Source organism: Manis javanica, chromosome 11, assembly GCF_040802235.1.
Source record: "Manis javanica isolate MJ-LG chromosome 11, MJ_LKY, whole genome shotgun sequence".
In the NCBI taxonomy this organism is placed as follows: Eukaryota; Metazoa; Chordata; class Mammalia; order Pholidota; family Manidae; genus Manis; species Manis javanica.
The window spans coordinates 87,098,640-87,120,438 of record NC_133166.1 but is presented as its reverse complement, the minus strand read 5'-3'; the positions used below and the strand labels follow the sequence as shown (position 1 = coordinate 87,120,438).

The 21,799-nt window shown below is 49.2% G+C and overlaps 1 protein-coding gene across 1 annotated transcript in view; it reads right to left on the bottom strand.

Moving 5' to 3' along the window:
- The window catches only part of RALGPS2 (Ral GEF with PH domain and SH3 binding motif 2), a 338,606-nt gene extending 336,185 nt beyond the window's left edge, over window positions 1-2,421 (bottom strand). Inside the window, exon 1 of the mRNA XM_073216813.1 lies at window positions 1,473-2,421. The gene's annotated coding sequence lies outside the window, so the exon portion shown is untranslated. The remainder of the gene's footprint in view (window positions 1-1,472) is intronic.
- Between the last annotated feature and the right edge of the window lie 19,378 nt (window positions 2,422-21,799).

Sequence of the window (21,799 nt, the reverse complement as noted above, 5' to 3'; positions counted from 1 at the left end):
GTCTAGAGGAAGGAGTAAGTTGTAAATGGCATTAGGAGGTCTAGTGGGACTACAGCTTCAGGGAGAAGGTCAAAGAATACATCATTTTTAAAAATACCTAACCCCGATGGCCAATATAGAAAAGAATAGGAACAGCAAATGTTGGCAAGGATGTGGAGAAAGGGGAGCCCTCCTACACTGCTGGTGGGAATGTAAACTAGTTCAACCATTGTGGAAAGCAGTATGGAGGTTCCTCAAAAAACTCAAAATAGAAATACCATTTGACCCAGGAATTCCACTTTTAGGAATTTACCCTAAGAATGCAGGAGCCCAGTTTGAAAAAGACATATGCACCCCTATGTTTATCACAGCACTATTTACAATAGCCAAGAATGGAAGCAACCTAAGTGTCCATCAGTAGATGAATGGATAAAGAAGATGTGGTACATATACACAATGGAATATTATTCAGCCATAAGAAGAAAACAAATCCTACCATTTTCAACAACATGGATGGAGCTAGAGGGTATTAAGCCAAGCAGAGAAAGACAAGTACCAAATGATTTCACTCATCTGTGGAGTTATAAGAACAAAGAAAAAACTGAAGGAACAAAACAGCAGCAGACTCAGAGAACCCAAGAATGGACTAACAGTTACCAAAGGGAAAAGGAACTGGGGAGGGTGGCTGGGAAGGGAGGGATAAGGGGAATAAGGGGCATTATGATTAGCACACATAATGTAGGGCGGGCACAGGGAAGGCAGTATAGCACAAAGAAAACAAATAGTGACTATAGCATCTTACTACACTGATGGACAGTGACTGTAATGGGGTATGTGGTGGGAACTTGATAATGGGGGGAATCTAGTAACCACAGTGTTGCTCATGTAATTGTATATTAATGCTACCAAGATCAACATAAAAAATAAAAAAAACCCTAACTCCTTGTTTATCTCTGAGCCAAACTCAGTTGATGTCTCCCAGGTTTGCTCAGCCCACCTGTCCTCCAGCCTCAGCTGAGGCTCCTAGTGCCCCTGGGTGAACACTGGGCTTTTCTATGTTCTTTGTGTTGCCTGACACCAAGCCAAGTCAGAATAAATGAAACATGGGCACAGGTCTGGCTTCACCACTGACTACTTGACAACACAGCTAGGCACTGAGAAGGAATTAACTTCATCGAGCAAAAGACAGGAGGAAGGCAAGCCAGCAGACACATTCTTTTTCCTTCCTCTCCCTCTCTGAAGTGTGGAAGGTCCATTAGGCCCACCGGGAAGACCTCCTGTGTAGCCGAACTAAAGGCTACATTTTTGGGGGGATGTTGTGGCCAGCTTGATATTGCTGTCCGTCCTTCCCTGCCTCCCCTCCTCCCCCCGCCTCACTCCTGCTGCCTTGATACTGCACCTCCCAGGGAAGCCTTAACACACAAACTTGGCCTCAGATACTTTTTTTCTAAGGAGTTAAGATAATCACTTTGACCCAAACTCCCATTTCCTACCTCATCTGTGGAAGAGTTCCCTAATCTCCGTGAAGTCTTTGGACTGAAGGCACAGGATCCCTTCCCTTGGTGAAGCCTAGATTCATGGCCAGGATTTGCAGCGTTTATCAGGCAGCCATTCTGGGCAGAGCCCTAAACCAGGTGTTTGGGAAGGAGCACAAAGCCAGCAGCAGGTGACTTTCTCGGGTGAGGTTCTTTCCAAAAAATGGTTGGTTTCCTCAGGCCCACAGGTACCACTCACAGAGATACGTACTTGGTCAATACAAAAGGGACAATTTCGTAAGGAAAGAACGGCTTCAAGTCAGAATCTCTAACACTGGGAGCTGTATCCATCCAGAAATGATCTATGTCTATAAAATGAGATTAATGTTCCCCCTGCTTAATAACAAGTAGATGAAAAAGAAAAGTAACTTTCATACTTCATGTGAGACTCCATGGTGTACATCATAAAAAAAAAAGAAAGCAAGCAAGAAGTCCAAGGGTGCATGAGGCCTGTGCAGAGCTGAGGCATTCCTAAATCCCACAGAAAAAGAGGGCTCCGGAAATGTCAGGTGCCTTGGTACCACCCACTGAGTTTGGGGCTTAAAAAGCAACGCTTTGGAATCAGCCATAGTTTTCACCCTCTGTCCTCGTCCAGGAATCTGTCACACTCGAATTTGGTAACTTTATCAGGCAGGGGCCACGGAGAGACCGTGTTTGAGGCCGGGCACAGCTGTCACCTGAGCGTTCCCGGGGAGTGGCCCTGGCTTGTACCCAGGGGAGAGCTGCCCACGGGGGAGCAGAGCCAGCTGGAGGGGGTGGGAGGAAAGGGGGCCCAGCTCCTCCCCTGCGTATGAGAGCGGCTGTCCTCCCGGACAAGCGGCTGCCTTCTGGAACCCGCTCCCCTCCTCTCCTCTTCCTGGGCGGTGCCTCGCCGGCCAAGCTCACAACGACCCGACCTTCAGCGGCGCTTCCCTCTAATCCGGTCTTTCACGTGGTCCGCAGCCCGCACGTCAGAACCAGGGGGATTCGCGGGGCCAGGGGATGAGTTTGCAGCGCAGTTTCTCAGGCCTGTCCCGGCCCGGAGAAGAGGAGTGTCCAGGTAGGGCGCGCGAGGCTGCATCCTGTGGGGCAGGTGCGTCTACACCGGCCACGTGAACGGGTGGGGTTGACCCACCTCAAGTCTCCTTCCTACCTGAGGGACGGAAGTGCCCGGCCCGGGGAAGGGCTCGTCTCCAGGGAGGAGACAGACAGGCGGGCCCCGACCCGCAGGTCGGCACCCAAGGGGACGGGGATCTGTAAGGAAAAGCTGCAAGTGCTCACTCCTGCACTGTCCCGCCAACATGCCCGCGCACGCACAGGCGCAGCAGGACTCAGAGGCGCCGTCGGGAGCGCACTTCCCCCACTTCACCCAACGGTGAGCCCGGCCCCCAGGACCAGCGTGTCGGGTGGTGCCCGGCTGGAGGACGTGAAGACAGCCCAGCGAAGGGACGCCGGCGCCTTGCTCCTTTAAAACAAAGCATTTCCCCTCCCCCGTCTAAGCTCACCTACTGTTCCACCCTTCCGAGCGCCTCCCAGGCAGGCCCCCTGACTCCTGGGCCTTCTGAACAACCTCCACCTTCTGCGTGGGGTCAGCCCGCCCCCTCTGGGGTACACGGACAGTTTGCTCTGGAGGAACTTAAACTCCCTTTCGGAGAAAACAGAGCTGGGGGTTGAGGCAGCAGAGAAACTATGACCTTTGTAAATATTTCTCAATCGCTGCAATAAAATGACACCGCACAGAATAAAGACAATATTTGTGGTATTTTGTTCATCTTTATTAGTTTCCATTAGGGTTTGTAGAAAATGTTCAAGATCTTCTTTCCCTATATTTTAAAGAAAATTCTTATAAATTAATTTTGCTTTGCCTATGTTACACACACCAAGGCACTATCCTTGTTTTCTCTGTTTAAATACCATTCTCACATTTTTAAACTCAGTACTGTTCACAGGTCCCACAGCCGCAGGGTCACCCAGGGAAATGAGTAACTTGGATGTTTAGACAGAAAATACACAGGCTTGCAGGTCTTGAGGTCTCTTTGCCAAGCCTCACACCACCTCTGCTTCCCTCCCGGATCCCACGCATGTTCAGCTCCAAGGCCAGAGACTACCTCCTCTCTTTATTTTTCATCCCCTCCTCCCTCGCCATCCACTTTCCATCTCCAATGTCCATGCACTTGTTAGAACTCCTTCTGTGAAAAGCTACAGAATCGAGTGGAGAGCTTAGGAGCCCTGGCAGTCCCTGGACCTCAAGGACTAGAGATGTGAGCCCGACACTGCCCGTCCCTCTCTGCTCCTCATCACTTCTCTGGCTCCTCTACGTGGCGGTGGTGGGTGCTCAATTCCAAAGACAAGGGGGTCTGCCCTTCTAACTCCCACAGAGACAGCCTGGATGGGCTGCAGCCCCCAGCAGGTCGCAGGCCCATCCCTGCGCCCCTCTCCGTGGGGAGAAGGTGGATGCCGACTAGCCAGCCACTCTCTTCACACACCTCCGTGCTCTCTTCCTAAAACGCAATCTCCACAGAGTAATTGAAAAATGTAAAGTGATCCCATCACTTCTTTACTTTAGATCTCCCAGTGACTTCCCATTCCACTCAGACGTGAATCCAGGAGTTCAGCCCTGGCCTGGAAGGCTCTGACTTCACCCTCATCTCCTACTTTCCCCTCTTCTACATGCTGTTCTGGCACCTTCCGGCACATCCTCAAACCCATCAAACTCATTCCTGCCCCAAGACCTTCGTACTCTGTCTGTAATGCTTTCCCCCTGGAGCTTCCCATGCCTGGCTCCTTCCCTGCACGACCTCAGAGAGGCCTCCCCCAATCACCTATACAGACAGCTCTCCTGAATCTCCTTCACAATCAACCCTCTTACATTGCTTTATTTTTTTCATGGCACAAATTGCCATCTGCTACTCTCACAATTATTTATCTAATTGGTTACAGACTATCTCCCCTGACCAGAACGCCAGCTCCAAGGGACCTGCCCTCCTTGTGCGTGGGTGTGCCTCCTGACCCTGCCCAGGGCCCAGCACGTAATTAGTGCTGAACAAGTGCTTACTGTGAACAAATGAATCAGCCCTTGAGCTGAGGCCGTGCAGGAGGGCCGTGCTGTGGAGCGCCACACCCACCTACCGCAGGGACCCCTGAGATAATCAGACCTCACGGGCGTAGCCAGGTGAGAGAACTTTCCTGGTGAAGTTGTGGCCATTCACCACCAATCAGAGGCACCTTTGCCTACTTTTCCAGTCTCTTTGTCTCCTTCCAATTCCCATCTCTTCCCATTCTCTGCTTTTCTCAGATTTGATAATGCCTAGTACACGAATTAGAATATGCCATTTTATCAGCTGGTGAACAGGCTACTAGATCTGAACCCTCCTTGTAACACACAGTTTCCTTAGTTCTTGTCAGAAATTGGAGGTCCTTTTCTTTCTGGCTGTCAATGAGCCTAGCACAGTTCCTAGTTACATGAATTTGGCATAAAAAATCTTGTAAAGTGATACAATGTGTTTCGGTAATCCTTTTGTTAAACAGCTTTTAAGCCATGTAAAATGGGAGGTTCAACAGAAAATAAGCTGACATTTATATACTCAACCAATTTCCTTTTGCATTTGCATTCATGGTTGTCCAAAATATTATGAATATCACAGAATTGCCATTCTACAGTACCAGATTCCTAATTAAATGAACACCATGGCTACAATTCTCCAATAAATAAAATGGACATTTCCACATGAGTTAGAAATGCCAACTTGTTAATAGCTTCCCTGAGGTTTGTTAAGAAAATCATCACTGTGTTTGTCACTGTTCAGGCACAGTAAATACTATGTTACAACTGGCAATTTAACTGTTCCGTAGGCAGTTGATTCTCAAGCATGGATTGGATATTCCATAAGACAGTTTTCTTCTCATTCTTATTACAATACATGATGATTGTTAATTGGTTAGAAAAATATTTCATATTGTTTTAGTGAAAACAAATTCAGATCAACTGGAAGATGAAACTGGTTTGAACTTATTAAAATTAGAAAATTTACAACATTAATAAAATACTACTAAACTAAAATATATATATATATATATATATATATATATGTATGTATGTATGTATTAAACTTCTTAAAAGCAGAGAGCCTATTGTACTTTTGTTTCCCTGGTATTTATCTGGGTAATTTGGGCACAACACTTGGCCTCCAAGTGCCTCAGTTTCCTCATCTTTAAAATGGCCCTAATACTAATACTTCATAGGCCTGTTGTGAGGGCTGAACGCTTGGAAAACACTCAACCAAGGGCTGAGCATGTAGTAAACACCTAACAGATGTTACTTCTTGTCATTAGGCCTAAAAGGACTCAGTAATTACTGCCTGATGACAGCGAAATGCAATTGGCTACTATTCAACAACTCAAAATGCCCCCCAAGTCCTTCCAAGAAGAGATTCTGTGCAGCTTTCTTCTAAGTGTGGAAGACTCATTTACAATTCACAACATATTTTGCAGACCAACAATCATTGTGCTAAAGTCCTTTAAAGAGTTGATTTCTTAATTAAACCTAACATTCTCCCTGCATTCTTGTTGGTCCTCTGAGTCTCCTTAGTGAATCTTTTAAGTCATGTAGAAGAGAGTGACAGTCTAACCCAACTATGTTCATTTACCCACGTTTTAAATGAGTGGCACCTACAGGATGAAGTTACGCTGTGTTTTAAATCAACAGAGCAGTATGCAGAATGATTACTGCAAATAACGCATGTTTGATTTTGAGCGGGAGTCTTGGTATATTCTCAGTCCAATGTCAATTGCCTTTACTAGCTGTCCCCTTTGCCTTAAATTCCCTCGTTTAACATTCTTTCCATGTTGGAACAGAGTCTTTGTATTCATTACAGGGACCTGCAGTTTCCACTTTGTTTATCATAACATATTTATTTAGTAAGTCCCTGTGGTTTTGTTTTTAAGCTTAGCTAGGCATTTCATTATTTTGGTGACTCGTTTCTTGGCTCCAGATAGGTGACAGCAATAACAAGATGAGACTTAAACAGCTTTTAGGGACTGAGCTAGCCAAGACACTCCAAGGCTACCTTGAACGTTTTTGAGGCCTGGAAAAAGAGGTCTAATGGAAGCCCCATTCCTTATTCTGGGAGGCCTCTCCTTGCCCTTTCCACTGCGAGCAAGGAAACCTCTGTATGTGAGGTGCCCCTATCTCACTATGTTTTAAGCCTCTCTGAGTAACATGAGACTGGAAAGTCTAGTTCAAATGCAAAGCTCCTGACCTCCTTGGAACTCCACACTAGACTGTGGTGGCCCAGGGAGATGGCACATGGACACCCAGCTCTGTGTCCAAGCAGATCCCCTCCAAATAGCTGCCCATTGGCCATTCCACCAACTGGCAACATGGTCCACCGAGGGAGGACAGACTTGGAGAATGGTCTAGAAGAGAAGATGTGAGCTTATTCCTGGGAAGTGCTAGGATTCCTTTTGCCTGGATCTAAAGGCAATTTTACCAGGCATTGTCATTCTTTTCACTAAAGTTGCAGTCCTTGACCCCAAAATAGGTATTGGAGACAAGAGATCAGTCAAATATAAGACTGGATTGTTCTGGAAGGAACAAAAAAAGCACTAGATTCATAGACACCAAGAAGGGACTAGTGGTTATCAAAGAGGAAGGATTGGGGAGGGTGGATAGGGAGGGAGAAGGAGATTCAGGGGCACTGTAATTCCCAATCACAACACAGGCTGGTCACTGGGATGGTAGTACAGCACAGAGAATACAATTAATGACTCTATAACATCTTCCTATGTTGATGGACAGTGACCGCAATAGAGGATAAGGTGTTGATAATACCGGTGAATGTTGAACCACTGTTTTGTGTATGTGAAAGTATCATAAGATTGTATATCAATGATACTTTAATAAAAAATAAATAAATAAATTCCTGATTAAAAGAAAAAAAGAGTGGATTGTTCTGATCACTGTGACATAGTCCACACATGGTAAAAACTTTTGATGCATTAGAGAATGGAAGAGCTTAGATGCTAGTGTTGCTCCAAGAGCCTCCGTGGTGGAGGCAGACCTGAACCAGGGCTCAGAGGAAGCAGGGGAACATCTGTCTGTTACATTTTTTATTGGAATTTATAATGGCCTTTCTGCTCATGTCATTGTCCATTGTATCAAATATTTTCTTGAACACTTTTCTCTTTACGTTTTTGTCTGGAACATCATCCTGGAAAGACCTCAGTTTTCTGCACCTCTCATTTTTGCATGACATTCAAAATGAAGTCAAGCTCTGCAAAGACCCCCTCTCCGTGCTTCCACCATGTGTGCTGAAACGGTTTCTAAAGTGTTTAGATGAGCTCTACCACATGCAAGGGCCAAGAAGAGTTCAGAAGTTTCAGAAGCAAATGTTTTGTTTCAAACAGGCTGCTTTGGATTGGGTCTACACGACACAGGCGCTTCCAAATTTTGGCCCAGAGTTGCTCCTCCATCATTTTCTTGGTGCTGTGATAAGTAACAGATCAGAGTGGGAACATTTTAGTTTTCTCTGCCTCTAAAATGCCATTCTGGGATGTCCTGGTGGTGACTTAGGAAATAAATCCCGAGGCTCCGTGTAGCTGTCCTGTAAGTACTTGCCTTCCCTGTGGGCCTGAGTTTGTCCTTTGTAATGTTTATGTTTATAACTGCAGAGTTTATTCTCTGGTTTAGGGAATGAAATGATAATGGCATTCTTTGGTGTAGGGAATGAAACACAGCTCCAGAATTAAAGAAGAGAAGCAAGGGCACAGATTTCTTGGGTCTTCAATGAAAAAGCTGAAGATCAGCTGGAGAAAAGCTGAAGTCCTGGCTTTTCGACTGCAGAGCTGTGCTGGAGATGGAAGAATATGGACTGTGACTCACAACTGGGCTTCATCCCTGAGCCTCTCTCTGCGCTTCACTGCACTCGCCCTTACTGAAGCCTTAGTTGCTCTAGCCACCCTGGATGCCGCGGGAGGTGGCCGCTCATTCTGTGGAGGGTTGTGACTTGGGGCCAGGCTGTTAACCTTCCTCAGACGTGCCTTCCTGGTCTGTAAACAGGCAATCACATGGATGCCTCTCAGCGAGAATGGTATACCTGGCATTTGGGTGGTCAAAATAAAACTTGAAGAGCCAGTGTGTTCCTGTGCTAGTCCCTCTGCATGGTCCTGGGTGGGGTCTCCCAGACGGATGAGGCTGCCGCGGATCAAGTTACTGTGATTAACAAATAAAGTCGAATTGCTGTTTCTGTAGCAGTAGCAGAGATGATTCCAGCCAGTTTAGCACCTCTCCAACAACGAAGGTAAAGTGTTATCTCTTTCTTGAAGCCCCATCAAATACTGGAAAAAACAAACAACAAATTTTCAGCAAGTGACTCAAGTGTTTCCCCCAGACTTCTAGAGGGTTCTGATGCATCTGGAGCTCATTTATTATCCTCCCCACCTCCATTCTCTCACCTCATGCGGAACCCATCTGCTCTCACAGAGCTGAGGGGGACATTCATTTTCCTGAACTCTCACAAACAGCTTCTCTCTTGATCCGTCTCCATGTAACTGGGTGACCAGTGTCTTGGGGACACAGTCAGAGAAAATTCTGAACAAGGCCCTGTATTTGCTGGAAAGGTAACGAGACCATTTTCCATTTCTCAGTTCTCTCTCAAAGAGCGAAAACAACAGGCCTGTCTGGCCTAGTTACTGCTTTCTGTCTCGGAAGCATTCCCGGCGCCAGCACTCGGCCTTCCACCTTATTAATGTTCTGTGATGATCCCTTCCTGGTGCTGTGTCTCCATCCCACGAGGTTATCAGAGGGCAGACACCAGCAGGGAAGGTGTTGTTGACTCACTCTCACAAGTATCATCCCTTGTATTATCAGAGCAATCATAAAATACTGCTCTTAAAAATGCAATAATAAAATATTCAACTGACGACTCTCAGTATAATTTGTCTGCCAACCTTCTGTTTTTATGATGGAAGGTTGAGCTGAGAGAAAATAAATACCAGGGAAATGCACTTGTTTTAAGTTTTTCCAAAAAAAAATTGCCCCTCTAATTCCATGTGGAGTCTAAAGAATCAAGGACATTGTGATTGACAGCCTGGAGATAGAGTTCAGGATGCACAGAGAATTGGAGGTGGGAGTGGTGGGTGGTTTAGGTTCAAATAAGAACTTGTCCATTTAAGAAAAGAAAATGAAGTCATCACAGAATGCAGGGTCTGTAAGAATGGCTAGAAAATGACAAGTTCATTTATTTCAGAATTTATCCAATGCTACACAAACTTACCTTCTGAAAGAATCAGGCTCAACATTCCAGCTACGGCAGGTAAAGCAAAACAGGTGGGGGAAACTAGGAAGAGGCTGGGGGCCGGGGACACAGTGTTACTGGAAGGGGCCTGGAGCCAGCTTGGAAAGGAAGGGGGGCTGCTGACTCCAAGCTTCCCAGCATCACACAGTGGTACCTAAAACTCTGGCTGATATATCTCCAGGTGTGGTCTACCCATCATGTCTCAGAATCTCTTGGGGTGTTTGCTCAAAGTGCAGATTCCTGGGCCCCATTCTTCCTGAAGTAGAACCTTTGAAAATGAGAAGGTGGAATCTGCATTTAATCCAAATAACCTGGGGGCTCATTATTCTGATGTTGCTTTCCAGCTCCCTCTGACAAAGATAAACACGAAGTCCCTATTATGTGCCAAGAAGCATCCTAGGTGGTGTGTGGATGTGCCAAAGCAGGCGCGGGCGGTTTTGTGCCTGAAGGGGAATGCTCCAAAGATGTCTGTAGATCCTCAGACAGGCGATCCAGGTCCACTTCCTGGCTTCCCCCAACAGCCTTCATAGGAATGCCAGGCTCTCATGCCTCACCTGTCCCTCTTCTTACAAACAGAAAACCAAACATGAGTTGGGCACCACCCAGGTGAAGAAAAAGTGTCGTCAGAAGTAGGGAGACAGGGCTTGTTCCCACAAGAATCAGAAACTCCAGAGGAGATGCCAGGCAACTGCACGTAGGTGGGAGACGAAACGGGTAGAGGGGTCCATCCAGCCGACCTGGGCACTACCTGACCAGGCGTCTGTCCCCACTCCCCTCTACTTCTCTACCCCCATTCTCCCTTGCCTCCCCTCCCCCAGGACATTCACCCTAGCTCCCATTGCCACCCCAGCATTTGCACACGAACCCCAAGATCAGGACGCTTAACTATTAAAGCAGGAGTACAACCACAGGCCCGGCCTTGACCGTTGATCCCCTCGTGCCGCCTCATTTCACTCTGCAAGAGCCCCCCTCCTCCCACCTCCACCCCCGCACACCCTTCCCCACATTCCAGTCCCTCTGTGCCCAAGTCCAGGTGGCCTTGGAGCCGGTTCTGTGAAATGCGAATCTACAAGGGAAAAAGTTTTTGTAAAACAAAAGGCAGGCATCTGTGGCGCCGAGCTCGGGTGAGGCCGCAGGTGCGGTCCCCGCGGTGGGCCGGGCGCTTCACACTCCAGGCGCGGGACCAAGCGCGGGCGCCACCCAGCGGACGCGGCGGGGACTGCAGGCCGTGCGCCCCCCCTCCCTCCCACCACCCCGGGCCCAAGGCCAAGACCGCGAAGAACAAAGCCTGGCGCCCGGTAATGCTCCGTATGTTTGCTATCATTGCTGTGCCAGGACCGAATCCACTTTCAGCAAAAGAAGAAACTGGAAAGGCAGTAATACCAACAGTGCGGACGAAGATGGTGACATCTACGATTTCACTGGTGCTTTAAATTTTCCCACGTGTCCAAGTCCTGGGCCAGTGGACGGGTTTCCAGTCTGTGGCAGAACGAAGAGGTCTGCAGGGCTGTTACCAGTCGGCGCCTTGCAGTCCTGGGTTAAACATTACTTCCAAGCATTCATTTATTCACCGAGCTGCCCTCTACCTCAGTCCTGAAACCTGCTCCGGCCCAGCCCACCGCCTGCCGCCCTCACTCTCCCCAGGGAGGCCGTGCCCTTCTCTTGGGGCCTCTGGCAAGTACAGGGATATTTCCCGCTGGTAATTTCCTTACCTGTGGGAGCAGAGACAGGCTCAGGGATGGGAGGGAGGCTTCGGAGTAGAGGGTGAAAGGGAGGGCGTTGTGCGGTCCCTCATTGCCCCGAGGATGCTGGGGTTCACGGGCCTGTCCCGGCGCTGCTGTGGGAGTAGGAAGGTGGTACTTGGCCCCCACAGCAGGACCCCTCCAGACGACCAGGTGTGCATTCTGCGGCCCTGAGGCTGCCTTACAACCATGGATACCTCCCTGCACAGGGTCAGGAGTATCCCGAGCACCTGGTCACCGTGAAGGAATATACGCATGCGTGTTCAAAGGTACCTGTGCTTCCCCACACCAGGTGTTTGTGTGGCTCATCCAGTACTATTCAGGTGTGCCCACATGTGACCTCCTCAGAGGAACTTCCCCTCACCCCCTGAGACAAACAGCCCCTAGTTGCATCTCCTCTTCTCTGGCATTTTCCCAGGCAGAGAGGAAGGACAACGAGGGTAAGGAGAGACCAGGTGACATTCAGAACCAAGGGAGGAAGGGGAAATGGTAGGAGATGAAATGTGAGTGGTGGGCAAGTGCCAAAACAAGTAGGGTCTTGTCGGCCACAGTGAGGGGTGTGACTTATGTTCTGAGACCTGCTGCTCTGAAAGACCCTCCGGAGCTTCCCAGGTGTGATCTGACACTGGACCCTGCATGTGGAGGGAGAAACTGGAAAAGGGGCAGGCCACCCCCATTCGGAAGGTGGCAGGTTTAACAAGCCAGGGAACTTACATACAAGGCTTGTCATGGGTGGACGCAAGATAAGTAGATCTTTGCACCCACCCGGCAAACCTTAACAGTTTTAGGGAAGCTCTAACTGGGCTCAGTCAGGTATACTGCCCAGATGGTCTCAACAGCACAACTCTCTCAAGGCTGTGTCTGCGGGGCAGCCTCTGGGACTGCCTCACATTCCAAGGACAGGGCCTCTGCGGTGAGCCTCTGATGCTGGGGTCAAGCTCATGGGTCAAATGGCATCATTTCTTTTTGAGGGCATTCCTCAACAGTCTGAAAATGAGGGATCTGGTCTGATTTACACTTTTAAAAGGTCACTCTGGCTGCTATTAGGGGAACTGGTGTGGGGAAGATGGCAGTAACAGAAGCAGGGAGACAATTTATGAGGTCACTGGAAGGGCCACCGTGGCTTGGAGTGGGCCAGTACCAACAGAGATGGTGAGAGGAGGTCAGATTTGGGATTATATCTGAATGCAGAAAGGATGGTAATTACTGATGGGTTTGAAGTGATGTGTAAGGGAAAGAGAGAAATAAAGGATCATTCTTAGGATTTTGTCCTGAGCAGCTAGAAGAATGACAATTGCTTATGTTCATTGTTAGCCAGTCAGTCTTCTAAACCCTTGACATATTTTAAAGCTGTTGAAATTTCACAACACTCCTATGAACTAGTTGTTAGTATGGTCCCCGTTTTACAGAAGGGGAAACTGAGGCACAGAGGGTTTAATCAATTTGCATCAAGTCACACAGCTATTGAGTGGAAAAGCTAGGATTTGAATCCAGTGCTTACTTACTACACAGTTCTCCCTCCTTATGCAGAAGAATGGCTTTAACTGCGATCAGGATGAGGGGAGGAACAAATCAAGAGTCTGGTTTGGATGTGTTCGGATGGGATGCCTTTTACACATCCAGCTTAGGCATATGATTCTGGAGGAAGCATTTGGGTCTGGAGTGTTAACCATGGCCAGGACAGGGGAGAGGGCAGGAGGCTGGAAGGCGGGGTGGCCTTCAATGAATGGGCTGGAAATTGACCTTGCAGAGTATCCAGTCGGGCCTGAGGGGCGTCAGGAACGTGTTGAGATGTTGTTCTAGAGCAGGGCTTCTCCTCACCTGAGCATCCCACGAAAGTCTGAACCTTGCCCAGCAGATTATATGTGACACACAAAACCTGTCGCACACAATTTCAGGGCACACCTGGGGCCTCGGGACCACTCATGGGCCATTCTAGCGATACTGCCAGCCTCCCCTCACCCACCAGCAACACCAGATGTTCCTGCATCCTGTAGAAGCTGACCGAGCTCTGCTAAAGCCTCCACAGGGCATATTGCCCTCTGTCTGCTGTGCAGGGGGACGGGTGAGTCATTTTGAATGTCTGTGTAGGGCGGAGCTCCTCGCCATCCACCCACCCCTGCAGGGGATGCATTTTTGTTTGCCTTGGATAGGTCCCATGTGGGGCAGGAGAAGGCAGCCGAAGTCTCTCACTCTTTCATCTGTAGGTGCTGTCACTCATCGGGATGCTCTCTGCACTTGGAGAGACCTGCTCATCCCGCTGTGCCCAACAGGGGCTTGCGTGGCTGGTGTGTGGTGGGCACTGGTTGCTTTGATTGTTTTGGCACCAGGGATCCATCCTCTTTGGGGACCCCCTATGTCATGGTGGGGGGCAGGAGCCCTCAGGACCCCAGGGAGTGGAAAGTGTTTCCGCTTCTCACCAGCCCCACAGAGTTCGCAGCTTTTCCATCCTGGCCCAGCCGTTGGGGGCTCTGACCCATGAGGGGAAAGGTGAGGGTCAGAGAGCACCGCTGAGGCAGCGGTCCACAGCAGTCCTCGTGGCGGTACCCTGACTGTAGTGTGGCTTGGCTGGCTCTCCTGCCACCAGCCTGCGTAGGGGCCTTCCCGGTTCCCAGCGTGGTTCTCCAGCCTCCCCACCAAGAGCACCTGTGTGCAGCCCGACAGCCCCTCGCTGAGTGGCCTCCCTGCCTCGGCCTGCCGGTCAGCCTCTGTGCTGCCCCTCGCTGCAGCCTTGCTCTGCTGCACCGCGGGTGGTGCTTCGGATTCTTCTCCAGCCGGCCCCTGAAGTTAAGGTTCCTGGCCTGTCCACCTTGCTGGGTTAACTCCCGCCAGACCCCACGGTTGCGTTGGAATGCCGATGCTTCTCTTGCGGCAAAGCCTCCACAGGGGAGGGCGGCCGTGCAGCAGCCAGACCCGATTACAAAGGTTGTGACAACTGCTGTCATTTCCCAAGGACCATCCTTTGATTTTTCTGGCTCTAAATGAGGTTTGACAGGTCATCAAACCTCTCAGTCTCATCGTCCCTCAGAATTTCTTCAACTTCACAAGACCAACTGAGGCTGGAGTTTGACTCCCCAGGGAGATCGTGAGCCCTCCCTCCCCCGCCGCCACCACCCAAGTCACAGACAGGCTGTGAGGCCCCCAGCTTCTCTCCGGCGACAGCTGGGCCAGGATAGAGGTGTCTCCACTTTACCCAAGGCTCTCTTGCTATGCTGGGCCACACCATCTTTTCTTAGAAGGAAGGAAACCGAGCAGCTCCTGATTCACGACTGTGAGCTCCTGCAGACAAGCATGAGCTAGCAGGTCCCATCACAGCATCTGAGTGCCTGGCCATCTCATAGCCACTGTCCCCCATGGGCCAGGCAGAGCTCCAGTCAGTACGAGTGATTCACGGTCCTCAGGGTTCTTGAAACATCAAGCCACCTCCATCCTGGCTGGTAAACAGCTGTTGCCCTAAGCCCCCTTCCCAACCCAACTGCCACCTGTCCATCTTACCTTGATCATTTCACTGAACCTCTGGACCTCCCCAAAATCCAGCAGCCAGGGAGGCCCATGCATAGCCAGGGCTCCTAGGATCAGGGGGGTCAGGCCTGGTGGGTAAATATTTTGGGTGTCACCCCAGTCTGCCCACAATTCTGAGAGCCCATTCGCTCCTGACTTTTCTCCCAGCATCACGCCCCCCCGTCCACAACTTCTTACCAACTGATATCCAGTCGGTCCTCCTTACATGGTTTAAGTCCTGTCCCATCCAGGAAACTGTCCTGCTCCATAGTCCACAGATCTCATCCCCACACCCGTTTCACTCTGCCTTCCTCCAGTCTTGCATGGACCCTGCTTCACCAGCGATGTACCGCTTGAAGGTCTTTGAGGGTCTGGAACGTTCATTGCCCAGTTGGCTGACTGGTGACAGATCCCCACCTTATTGTTGCTTGACAGCATGTGAGTGACGCCAGGACCTTTAGGACCAGGGCCAGCAAGGGGAAGGTCCCAGGAGGGTCTCAGGTGAAGCTGGCAGGGCTGCCTGAGAAGGGAAGCTCTTGAGAGATGCCAAGGCCAAAGGACCCCAGAGCAGGTAAACTCGGGTGGGGCTGAGGCAAGGGGAAGATCAAAGGGCAGGTCACTCCTGGGGGAGAAGGAGGGTCTGGTAGAAGGCCTGCTTAGTCACAAACCCTGGGCAGGGTGGGGGCCTTCCCTCCAGGCCATGACAAGCCTGAAAGGGACAGATCCCTGCTGGACGGGCGAGAGGACCGAGCTGTACTTGTTCCCGCTAAGGGACAGCCAGCCGCCTCCACTTGACAGGGAGGTGGCAGTGAGAGGGCCTTCTGTGTGTCACAGCTAATACCTGACAATGGAATTTTGGAAACTGGAATCACATTTTCTCATAATGTGTCATGATTGCTTAGAAGCTACTTCTTCCCCCCACTCTCTCCAATTGCCAGGGTCAGTGACTCCTGACATGTGTGCTTTAAATCTCCCTGTTCCCTGTCAACTAGCCAGTTTAATTTTCTTCTGTGGCACTGATGAAAGTCACTTCTGAGCGCTAGACCCAGACTCTGCCCAGGAGGTGGAATCTGGGCCTGGCACTGCCTGCTAACTGCTGGGTGTTGCTTGGGGTTGAGTCACAGTCCAGCATGCGGCAGGAGGCCAATCCTTGAGCACCCAACCACCCCCTCCCCAGCTTTACCAGACCATGACTTCCACTGACCAGCTGTCACCCTTGGTACTTGATATGTGCTGCTAAAACCTGCAGCTGTAGGAGCCCACAGTTCAGCCCACAGGAGCCAACCTCCAGCCCACCCGGATCTCAGCCACACCCCAGAGGCCCAGAGAGGAGGGACTCACGTTGGACACAGTGGTTTCAAGTGACCTCAGCTGACTCACAGCAAACAGAATGGAGTTGACACCTGGTGTTTCACCTATCAGCTCAATTTGTCATTTCTCCCGCAGTGGCTACCATGATTTCCCAGCACAATTACACAGCTATATTGAAATGTGAGCAGACCGGCTGAAATCCCGACTTTGCCAGCCCTCACACCAGGAGCCTCATTCTGGCTGCACGTCAGAATCAATCACCTGGGGCTCACTGACAGTTGCTGGAGCCCCGGGCTTCCTGCAGAAGTCTAGATTTAATTGGTCCAGGGTGGGCCTGGGTGCCCCTGTAGAGCTCCCCGGGTCATTCGAATGTGCAGCCAGGGCTGAGACTCATGGCTCTACCATTTCATTCTGTTAGAGAGAAGGATGCTAAACAGAAACACTATTTCCTTCTGTCACCAAGTCAGTCATGAACACGTCTGGCTCATGCCTTCAGTTGGCGGATTTCTGGTGTGAACTCAACTATGCTCATTTCTGACCCAACCCAAAATCTTCCAGAATTATTTCTGCATCCAGTTCTTTCTCCTTGAGTTTTCATAACTTTTGCTTCATTCTCTGGACTGAGTTGAGAGTCTCAGTTTATAGAACACCTCTGAAGGCAAATGATTATATTACAAAAAATCTAGTTATGGAGAAATAGAGAGTGAAATGAGAAAGTTCATTAATGTTCTTACACAGTAATGGATCCTTTACCTAAACTCTGTTTTGTTTTGCTTATATGTTTGTTTATCTTAGGCCAACACTTTGTTTATACCTTGTGCTTTAGCTTTTTAAATTTTAGAGACTTTTGAACATACACCAAGTAGAGAGGATAGTATCATGAACTACCACACACCTACCCACTTTTCAGACTTGGGCAGACTGGCCCAGTCCCCACAATATCAATCTAGCTCATCTGCTATTCTGAAGCAAGTTCTAGATAGCATACTGTTTCAGCCTGGAAACGTTTCAGTAAATCACTCAGAAAGAACTCTTTTTGTGCCACAGTGCAATTGTGTATCAAAATAAACTGACAGTAATTCCTAGTGTTCAAACTTGCTGATTATCTCAAATTGTCATAAATGGATTTTTTAAAAAACAATTTGAGTCCGGGTGCAAGTGAGGGTCACATGTTGACATCAGCCAACACAATTCTTGAGTCTGTTTTAATCTGTTAGTTACTCCTCCACCTTTTCTTTTTTTTCCCCTTGCAATTTGCTTGCTGAAGACACTGGGTTGTTTATCCTGTAGATTTGTCCACAATCTAGATTTTGCCAATGACCTCCCAAAGTGCGGTTTAACATGCTCCCTGTCTCTTTTTTCCCGTAAATCGGTACTCAGATCTAGAGCTTAATCAGATTCAGGTTTGGTTCTAGTGTTGCTATAATCTCCCAACAGAAGACATGTCTGGTTGTCTCTCTCTGTGATATTAGATGCTGTAGACAGTCAATGCTTGAATCATTAAACATGCGGTTCATTAAACACTCCAAAATAGTGATACAGGATTCTCTCATCTCTCCACAGAAGAATTCCAGCTTATAAGTGAAGGAGGAATGATAGAATCTCATATCACTGCTTGTCTACGATTTGATCCCCAGGATAACTGCTTCATTTCCCCCTTTTACTTGCCATTTTCAGAATAATGAGTGGCTTCCCAAGCATCTTCCAACAGTGAACAGAATTTTATTTTGCTTTGTTTTGAGTATTACTATGAATTCATGGATTTTAACACATTTGATATGTTTCAGTTTGTTACAGTCAATATTCCCCTTGATACCAAGTGGCCCCATTTGGGCCAGTGGAAGTCTCCTCTCTATTTGGCTCCTGACTCCTTTAAACATGACTTGAGAAACCTTTATATTTTGTACAAGCCTCAGCTTACATGTTTTCTGCCCAGACCTAGAATCTGCTACTACTCCAAGGAGCCCTGACTCCTTTTAGTGGGAATTGGTATTTGGAGATCTCATTTGAGGTATCAGGAATTTACCTCTTCTCTTATTTGGCCAAATAACCTCAAATCTTAGTCTTAAAGTCAGAGTAGGTGTTGGCTTTAGTTCTGCAGCCCCTCAGTGTTCTTACAGGATGAACATGTGTGATCACTGAAGGAACAAATATTTATGAGCCCAGACTCGTTGGGGATGGACAGAGACAGTCCTGAGGAGCTTATAATCTCTTCTGTAGGCAGCAGGGGTTGGGGGAAGCCCTCTGGAGTATGCTTCTCAAACCTTAATGTGCATACGAATTATCTGGGGACCTTGTTAAAATGGTCTGATTCGGTAGGACTGGGGCTGCATATCTAATGATCTCCCAGGTGATGTGCTGATTCTGGTCCACGGGTCACACTCTGTGTGGCCTTTGTGTCAGGCTTCTTTCACTTAGCAAGCATAATGATTTCAAGGGCCATCCATGCTGTAACACTTCATGCCTTCTTATGGCTGAATAATATTCCACAGTACAGATAGGCCACATTTTGTTTACCCATTCATCATCTGCTGATGGACATTTGGGTCGTTGCCATCTTTCACTTACTATGAGTAATGTCACTATGAACATTCATGTGCATGTTTTTGTGTGGGCATGTTTTCAGTTCTTAGGGGTATACACCTAGGAGTGGAATGACTGGGTCATATGGTGACTCTATGTTAAAGTTTGAGGAACTGCCCAGCCGCTTTCTAAAGCAGCTGCACCATCTTACATTCAGTCTAATGAATATTCCTTACACACAGCACACACCCTATCACCACCACCCAGATCAAGAAGTAGGAAGTATCAGCACTCTAGAATCCTCCCCTTGTGCCTCTTCCCTACCATCCCCACCCTAAAGGTAACCGTTAGTTTGACTTCCGTTGCCATCAAAGGCTGGGAGATAGAGGGGTAGAACGGGGTTTATGTCCCTGTGGAGAGACCAGCATTAACAAAGGCACCACTAACGAGGCAGGCAAGCCCAGCTTAAAATCCTGTGCGGACAGGTACCCGACGATTCTGTCCTCCTAACAAGACTAGGTGAGCAACCTCCTCGCACCACTTTCTGCAGCCAGCAATCCCTTTTAGCGAAATAACAAGCAGGTGAGCTTCTTAACTGGGCTCCACTGGGAGGCCAGGGAGGCATCTGAAGTGGGGAAGCCACGAGCAGGACGCCCGAGATGCATCCTAAGGACAATTCAGCACGAAGTGCGGCAGTTACACTGCAGGGGAAGCCCTGTCACGATTGTCCCGGGCCCCTTTCAGCCCTGCTTACCTGCGACCAGCGGACGCTCCAGAAAAGGCCCAGCCCTCCAGACTTCGCGGAGGCGGTACTTTCTGCGCAGGCCTCCGCCCGCCCGCAGACGCCGCAGCACCGCGCTTCTCTTCTGCGGCACAGCCGTGCTCAGTTTGAGGCCTTTCCGGGCGCTGGTGCCTGGAGAGGGGGCCTGCAGCTGCGGGGCAAGGTCCTCAGCCCTGGGAGGCCCTTTCTCCTGCCTCAGTGGTCCTCTGGCATCCAGCCCTACCTCCTTACCGCCTGGACCAGCCGCCCTCTAGACTGGTCCAAGCACACATACGGGCTCACACACACACACAGTCACCGTCACACACACTCAAAACTGCTCAGAGATATTTATCTTTGACCTGCAAATCCTTGACTTGCCAAACTCCTTCCATAGCCCCTCAGCCCCAGAAGTGTCTCCGGCCAGCTCCTCTAAGAGAGAGCGTGAGAACGTCTGGCCAACCTTGCTCCCCAGATACCATCCCTGACACAGCCTGAAATCGTCACGTCGCAGCCCACTGACTGGGAGTTTATCATTTAAGATGTATTTGGCTACTCTAAAAGATGCATGTGTCCTGGGAGGGCCAATCTGTCACACAGGGTGTGTTAGTTTAATGCATTGCTGCCCCAGCACCAAGCTGAGAAGGCAGCTGCAGGCATGTGGATGGGGAGTGAAGAACAGACGATTCTGGAACGTGGTCACCACGATGGGCAGGGATGTGAGGCAGTTCTTGGCGTGCCTCATGCAGTCCTGAATCCCCATGTGAGTCCCAAGTCAGGGTCTAGGAAGGGGGAATGGGAGGATGCCGAAGACTTCTTCAGGTTCAGCATTTTATATACACCAGGCTGGAGGTGAAACTGCCTTTCCTTCCTGCTCGCCAGGGCCCTTAATGCCCGCTCGTCTCTCCTCCTTCTGCTCCCTCTTTCTTTCCTCTCCTCCACACTGCCCTTCCCTTATTCCTTTTCTCTGACCCCAGAATGGAAAAATAGCCTCATGAGTTCTGTTTTCTCTGTATTAAAGATTTAAAAGGCTTCTGGGGTCTAGCCTTGAACTCTATTGTCATGGCACCACTTTACAGGAACATGCATGGTCTAACCCTACACCTGGCTCATAGTAGGTGCTCAACAAATGTTGGTTAAGTAAATAAAGGAATGAATGAAGGTCACTTCATTGGGAGTTCCAAATACAGAATTTTGGGGGCCTTTTGGAACTGGTCCCTATGTGGGTGACCACTGGCTTTCCTGTAAAAGGACAAATCAGAGGTGTCAGTTGTCTTGGGATCCCACAGGATTCCAAAATGGAGCCAGGGTGAGACCCAGGGTCCAGCCCTGCCCAGTTTCCTCTGATTTCCTTTCTTGCCTCCTTGCTGCGATTCCTTCTGGAGAGGTCAGTGGGCAGGGATGATGGGGCCCTGGCGCCCTCTTCTGGTGGTTTTCAACAGTTGCCTTTTGTAAACAGGTGTATAATATATACCCTTGTATTTAATGAGCTTGGGAACGGCTGGGAATGAGGGTTTCTGGTTTTATTTTGGCCCCCGCTTCAGTGAATTTCAAGTCTGAAGGTGTCTCTTAGTGAAAAAGATGAGTGTCAGGGTGGGCTCCCAGGCATTCATAATTTAACTGAAAGTAGGTTTTGTTTTTAACAACCTCCCTGGCCCAAGTGCCTGAGTGTCAAGAAGAAACAGCTTCTAGTCCAGGCTCAGCGCTGCAATTCTGATGTCAGTGGGTTCTGTCAATGCTTTTGAGAGGCAAAAACAGGTTTGGTTTTTCCTAAGTGAGCTGAGAGACTTTCCTCCAAGAAAGAGAAGCAACCCTGTCCACAATGGGACTGGCTCCTGGGTAGAGGCTGGCCCTGAGCCTCACTAATCTGCATGAAGCTCTGTCTCTCCCCCAGAGGTCCTCAGGGTAGCCAAAGAGAGAAGTCAAAGGCTTTGCTATCTGTACCAGGCCTTTTCCAGCATTCCTCCAGGACTGCAACAGCAGATACTGAAAAGCTCCTGGTGGGAGGTAGCAGGTGGGGGAACAACCATCAAGGGTCACACCCCAAACTAACCCAAACAGTGGACCATCCCTTGTTCTGTGAGGCCCCCTATTCTGCATATACCTGATCGCATGGCATGGGGCACTGATATGTGGGCACTGGAGAGACCTGGGACCTCTTGTTGAAATGCAGAT